We start from the raw sequence: 7500 nt of genomic DNA on the forward strand, positions 1-7500 counted from the left end.
TAACCGTTCACAAGGAGCCTTGTTATTTCGCACCAAGTCTTTTGCGGGCATAGTTTCTTTCTTTGACATGTATATCTGTATGAAGGTCGGCTTTGCTCTGCCATCGCAGCCTCCCTTCTTTGCTTTTCTCACTGTACCAACAGACATGTCATAGACTTTGGTTTTTTTTTTATTAATTCTTTTCCTGTGGGTGTGGTGTGCCTCCGCACCCCCCAATCTGTTCCAAGGCCTTGTTTTCTCTCGCTCGCCAAAACACTTTGTCTGTTTTCACAGCCAGTCTACCGGCCTAGACCCAACTGTGCGATATTTCAGAGCCGGCAACAGAGCATGGAAAGTCCGCCAGATTTACCCTTAAATGCTCATAAATGACTTCCAGGCACTCTTCGGAAGGTCTTTTATTTCAAAAGAAGGTCCTTCCTTGAGGGAGCACTTCTTCGGCCACTTTGCAAGTGCAACCGCTGCCAGCAAAAGTTCTGAAAATCGAGTTCCCGAAAATCTCCGGGTACCCCGCCAACCCCCAGCCACCCGAATCGCAAGTGTCAATTCGGCGGGTTGCCTGCCGGTAGTCCTTCCGAAAATGAGGCGCCAAATCGCCGCAACGGCCATTTTTCATTTCGGCATCGGGACTTCCGACGGCAACTGATTAACTAGCCCGGGGACTAGAGCGGCAGCAAATGCAACGTGCCCTCTTGGCGGGAGCAACTTGACCGCCCCCGTGGGGAAAGGTCAACTCGGGGCCCGGGAAAGTCGCCGAGTCCGACCCCATACACTTCCATGAGTTGGGGGTTTTGGCCTTCCCGGCCCAAGGCTCGCCTTATTTCGGCCTGCACTTTCGGAAAAGGGTGCATTCCTTTTGGTTAATGATTTCACCAGCCCGGGTCTTAGCCTCTGCCCCGACGGCTAAGTCTTTTGGTTAATGATTTCCTGCGGCTGGGACTACCCTTTCCCCCGCCCTGCAGGCACCCGGGTCGGGAGGCCGTCGGGGGCACTTTCCGGGGCAAATCCGGACCCTTACGCAAGGGAGAGTGCGCCCCCCGCCTCGGCCGGGGGTCAGGCTGCCGCCTATTAAGCCCGACAGAAAACCCGAAAAATGGACGAAAATGGGAAAAAATCCCCATCCGAAAAAGGCTTAAAAGTCGGTTGGGCGGCAGCTAGGGTCGGTCTCTGCAGACCTGGAGGCTCGGGTGGACTCTTGGAATAAACGTCCAAGTCCCGACTTGCCACCTCCTACTACTGTGCAGATACCCCGCCAACCCCCAGCCACCCGAATGACAAGCGTCCGATCAGCGGGACGAATTTGACAACTCTGGCCGGACCTCTGGAACTCCATCCCGGGTAACCGGGGCAAATTTTTCCGCTTGATCGCCCTTCCACTGGTTAACCATTTGCCCTTTCGGACTTAGTCTCTGGACATTATTCGACGGATTTTCTGGTTAACCATTTGCCCTTTCGGACTTAGTCTCTGGGCATTATTTTCGACTTTTTGGTTAATGATTTCATACTTTTTACTTACTTTTGCCCTTTTTGGTTAATGATTACTCTGCTTACTGGTTAACCATTTGCCCTTTCGGACTTAGTCTCTGGACATTATTTTCGAGTTTTTGGTTAATGATTTCACACTTTTAACATATTTTTGCGCTTTTTGGTTAATGATTACTCTGCTTACTGGTTAACCATTTGCCCTTTCGGACTTAGTCTCTGGACATTATTTTCGACTTTTTGGTTAATGATTTCACACTTTTTACTTACTTTTGCGATTTTTGGTTAATGATTTCACACTTTTAACATATTTTTGCGCTTTTTGGTTAATGATTACTCTGCTTACTGGTTAACCATTTGCCCTTTCGGACTTAGTCTCTGGAGATTATTTTCGACTTTTTGGTTAATGATTTCACACTTTTAACTTAATTTTGTGCTTTTTGGTTAATGATTTCACACTTTTTACTTACTTTTGCGATTTTTGGTTAATGATTACTCTGCTTACTGGTTAACCATTTGCCCTTTCGGACTTAGTCTCTGGACATTATTTTCGAGTTTTTGGTTAATGATTTCACACTTTTAACATATTTTTGCGCTTTTTGGTTAATGATTACTCTGCTTACTGGTTAACCATTTGCCCTTTCGGACTTAGTCTCTGGACATTATTTTCGACTTTTTGGTTAATGATTTCACACTTTTTACTTACTTTTGCGCTTTTTGGTTACTGATTTCACACTTTTTACATATTTTTGCGCTTTTTGGTTAATGATTACTCTGCTTACTGGTTAATTATTTGCCCTTTCGGACTTAGTCTCTGCACATTATTTTCGAGTTTTTGGTTAATGATTTCACACTTTTAACATATTTTTGCGCTTTTTGGTTAATGATTACTCTGCTTACTGGTTAACCATTTGCCCTTTCGGACTTAGTCTCTGGAGATTATTTTCGAGTTTTTGGTTAATGATTTCACACTTTTTACTTACTTTTGCGCTTTTTGGTTACTGATTTCACACTTTTTACATATTTTTGCGCTTTTTGGTTAATGATTACTCTGCTTACTGGTTAATTATTTGCCCTTTCGGACTTAGTCTCTGCACATTATTTTCGAGTTTTTGGTTAATGATTTCACACTTTTAACATATTTTTGCGCTTTTTGGTTAATGATTACTCTGCTTACTGGTTAACCATTTGCCCTTTCGGACTTAGTCTCTGGAGATTATTTTCGACTTTTTGGTTAATGATTTCACACTTTTAACTTAATTTTGTGCTTTTTGGTTAATGATTTCACACTTTTTACTTACTTTTGCGATTTTTGGTTAATGATTACTCTGCTTACTGGTTAACCATTTGCCCTTTCGGACTTAGTCTCTGGACATTATTTTCGAGTTTTTGGTTAATGATTTCACACTTTTAACATATTTTTGCGCTTTTTGGTTAATGATTACTCTGCTTACTGGTTAACCATTTGCCCTTTCGGACTTAGTCTCTGGACATTATTTTCGACTTTTTGGTTAATGATTTCACACTTTTTACTTACTTTTGCGCTTTTTGGTTACTGATTTCACACTTTTTACATATTTTTGCGCTTTTTGGTTAATGATTACTCTGCTTACTGGTTAATTATTTGCCCTTTCGGACTTAGTCTCTGCACATTATTTTCGAGTTTTTGGTTAATGATTTCACACTTTTAACATATTTTTGCGCTTTTTGGTTAATGATTACTCTGCTTACTGGTTAACCATTTGCCCTTTCGGACTTAGTCTCTGGAGATTATTTTCGAGTTTTTGGTTAATGATTTCACACTTTTTACTTACTTTTGCGCTTTTTGGTTACTGATTTCACACTTTTTACATATTTTTGCGCTTTTTGGTTAATGATTACTCTGCTTACTGGTTAATTATTTGCCCTTTCGGACTTAGTCTCTGCACATTATTTTCGAGTTTTTGGTTAATGATTTCACACTTTTAACATATTTTTGCGCTTTTTGGTTAATGATTACTCTGCTTACTGGTTAACCATTTGCCCTTTCGGACTTAGTCTCTGGAGATTATTTTCGACTTTTTGGTTAATGATTTCACACTTTTAACTTAATTTTGTGCTTTTTGGTTAATGATTTCACACTTTTTACTTACTTTTGCGATTTTTGGTTAATGATTACTCTGCTTACTGGTTAACCATTTGCCCTTTCGAACTTAGTCTCTGGACATTATTTTCGAGTTTTTGGTTAATGATTTCACACTTTTAACATATTTTTGCGCTTTTTGGTTAATGATTACTCTGCTTACTGGTTAATTATTTGCCCTTTCGGACTTAGTCTCTGCACATTATTTTCGAGTTTTTGGTTAATGATTTCACACTTTTAACATATTTTTGCGCTTTTTGGTTACTGATTTCATACTTTTTACTTACTTTTGCGCCTTTTGGTTAATGATTACTCTGCTTACTGGTTAACCATTTGCCCTTTCGGACTTAGTCTCTGGACATTATTTTCGAGTTTTTGGTTAATGATTTCACACTTTTTACTTACTTTTGCGATTTTTGGTTAATGATTACTCTGCTTACTGGTTAACCATTTGCCCTTTCGGACTTAGTCTCTGGACATTATTTTCGGGTTTTTGGTTAATGATTTCACACTTTTTACTTACTTTTGCGATTTTTGGTTAATGATTACTCTGCTTACTGGTTAACCATTTGCCCTTTCGGACTTAGTCTCTGGACATTGTTTTCGACATTTTGGTTAATGATTTCACACTTTTAACTTAATTTTGTGCTTTTTGGTTAATGATTTCATACTTTTTACTTACTTTTGCGATTTTTGGTTAATGATTTCATACTTTTTACTTACTTTTGCGATTTTTGGTTAATGATTTCATACTTTTTACTTACTTTTGCCCTTTTTGGTTAATGATTTCATACTTTTTACTTACTTTTGCGATTTTTGGTTAATGATTACTCTGCTTACTGGTTAACCATTTGCCCTTTCGGACTTGGTCTCTGGACATTATTTTCGACTTTTTGGTTAATGATTTCACACTTTTAACTTAATTTTGTGCTTTTTGGTTAATGATTTCATACTTTTTACTTACTTTTGCCCTTTTTGGTTAATGATTACTCTGCTTACTGGTTAACCATTTGCCCTTTCGGACTTAGTCTCTGCACATTATTTTCGAGTTTTTGGTTAATGATTTCACACTTTTAACATATTTTTGCGATTTTTGGTTAATGATTACTCTGCTTACTGGTTAACCATTTGCCCTTTCGGACTTAGTCTCTGGAGATTATTTTCGACTTTTTGGTTAATGATTTCACACTTTTAACATATTTTTGCGCTTTTTGGTTACTGATTTCATACTTTTTACTTACTTTTGCGCCTTTTGGTTAATGATTACTCTGCTTACTGGTTAACCATTTGCCCTTTCGGACTTAGTCTCTGGAGATTATTTTCGAGTTTTTGGTTAATGATTTCACACTTTTTACTTACTTTTGCGATTTTTGGTTAATGATTACTCTGCTTACTGGTTAACCATTTGCCCTTTTGGACTTAGTCTCTGGAGATTATTTTCGACTTTTTGGTTAATGATTTCACACTTTTTACTTACTTTTGCGATTTTTGGTTAATGATTTCACACTTTTTACTTACTTTTGCGATTTTTGGTTAATGATTACTCTGCTTACTGGTTAACCATTTGCCCTTTCGGACTTAGTCTCTGGAGATTATTTTCGAGTTTTTGGTTAATGATTTCACACTTTTTACTTACTTTTGCGATTTTTGGTTAATGATTTCACACTTTTTACTTACTTTTGCGATTTTTGGTTAATGATTACTCTGCTTACTGGTTAACCATTTGCCCTTTCGGACTTGGTCTCTGGACATTATTTTCGAGTTTTTGGTTAATGATTTCACACTTTTTACTTACTTTTGCGATTTTTGGTTAATGATTACTCTGCTTACTGGTTAACCATTTGCCCTTTCGGACTTAGTCTCTGGAGATTATTTTCGAGTTTTTGGTTAATGATTTCACACTTTTTACTTACTTTTGCGATTTTTGGTTAATGATTACTCTGCTTACTGGTTAACCATTTGCCCTTTCGGACTTAGTCTCTGCACATTATTTTCGAGTTTTTGGTTAATGATTTCACACTTTTAACATATTTTTGCGCTTTTTGGTTAATGATTACTCTGCTTACTGGTTAACCATTTGCCCTTTTGGACTTAGTCTCTGGACATTATTTTCGAGTTTTTGGTTAATGATTTCACACTTTTTACTTACTTTTGCGATTTTTGGTTAATGATTTCACACTTTTTACTTACTTTTGCGATTTTTGGTTAATGATTACTCTGCTTACTGGTTAACCATTTGCCCTTTCGGACTTAGTCTCTGGAGATTATTTTCGAGTTTTTGGTTAATGATTTCACACTTTTTACTTACTTTTGCGATTTTTGGTTAATGATTTCACACTTTTTACTTACTTTTGCGATTTTTGGTTAATGATGACTCTGCTTACTGGTTAACCATTTGCCCTTTCGGACTTAGTCTCTGCACATTATTTTCGAGTTTTTGGTTAATGATTTCACACTTTTTACTTACTTTTGCGATTTTTGGTTAATGATTTCATACTTTTTACTTACTTTTGCGATTTTTGGTTAATGATTACTCTGCTTACTGGTTAACCATTTGCCCTTTCGGACTTGGTCTCTGGACATTATTTTCGAGTTTTTGGTTAATGATTTCACACTTTTAACATAATTTTGCGCTTTTTGGTTAATGATTACTCTGCTTGCTTGTTACTGATTTCCCCTTTCGGACTTGATCTCTGGCCGTTCTTTTCGACCTTTTTGGATAAGGTTTCCACACTCTGAAATTATTTTGGGCTCACTGATTAGGCGAGATCAAGGGGGCATGCCTGGGCACTTTGGGCTCAGTTTGGGAAGGCGGCGTCCGTGTGCTCCTCCGCCCTTCCCGCACTTGCGGCTAGGTTTGCCAAACTGCGCTGACCCGCAGCCCTGCCTTTTTGCCCACGGCACGGAACGACTCAAGTCTGGCTCCGTTCCAGGCCGTTGCCTCCGGCTGCCCGCCGTCCGGCCGGCCTGGGACGTACCCCGGCTGACGGCGCCGGAGGCCCTCTAGCAGCCACCGGTGCCGCGGGCCAATGGGTCCGGGCGTTCCGGAGCTATCGGTGGGGAAGTGCTCTCCCCTTTTCCTGACGCCGTTCGCCCGAGCAGAGGTGCAGCCTGACGGGACTGCTGTCGCCTTCCGCGGCGCACCGGCCCCTTTCACCTGCCGTCGACCGCGCGGAGCTCGGACCTCCCTCCCCGAAGTTATGGCCCCGGCGCCGGAGGGTGCCCGGGGCCGGGCATTCAGCGGGGTGAGTCTTCACCTTCCCGGTCAGCCTGCGGGGTCGGTGCGCCGGCACTCGACGCCGGAGGGTCCCCTCTTTCCGTAGAGCCCCGCCCGGTGCCGATCGGCCGGCGGATTGCGGAGCGAACCGCGCCTGACCGACGGGCCTCGGAAACCCGTTGCAGTCGACGGGGGGGAACCGGACAGCGGGACGAGGTGCCGATTCCACCCGCAGATTCGATCCCGAAATCCCGCGGGATTCGGCGGTCCGACCCGACAGATTCAAACGTCGCCCGGGCGGCCCCCAGCGGTCGGGCCGGCCTGGTTCCGCCACCGCCCGATGCCCCTCGCCCCCGGCTACCGCCGGCCGCGCAGACCGAGCGAATGCGGCCGGACGTCCGGCGGCAATCGGCCGGAAAGCGGTATGGCCATTTCCTACTGTCCCTCGGACGGGCAGAGGGGCGGCGCCGGGGCACTCGCGGACCAGGCCGCGCCCCTCCGAGCCCTACCGCCTGCCGTCGACCGCGCGGGGATCGGACCTCCCTCCCCGAAGTTATGGCCCCGGAGCCGGAGGGTACCCGGGGCCGGGCATTCAGCGGGGTGAGTCTTCACCTTCCCGGTCAGCCTGCGGGGTCGGTGCGCCGGCACTCGACGCGGGAGGGTCCCCTCTTTCCGTAGAGCC

Source organism: Heterodontus francisci, unplaced genomic scaffold (assembly GCF_036365525.1).
Source record: "Heterodontus francisci isolate sHetFra1 unplaced genomic scaffold, sHetFra1.hap1 HAP1_SCAFFOLD_1289, whole genome shotgun sequence".
NCBI classification, from domain to species: domain Eukaryota; kingdom Metazoa; phylum Chordata; class Chondrichthyes; order Heterodontiformes; family Heterodontidae; genus Heterodontus; species Heterodontus francisci.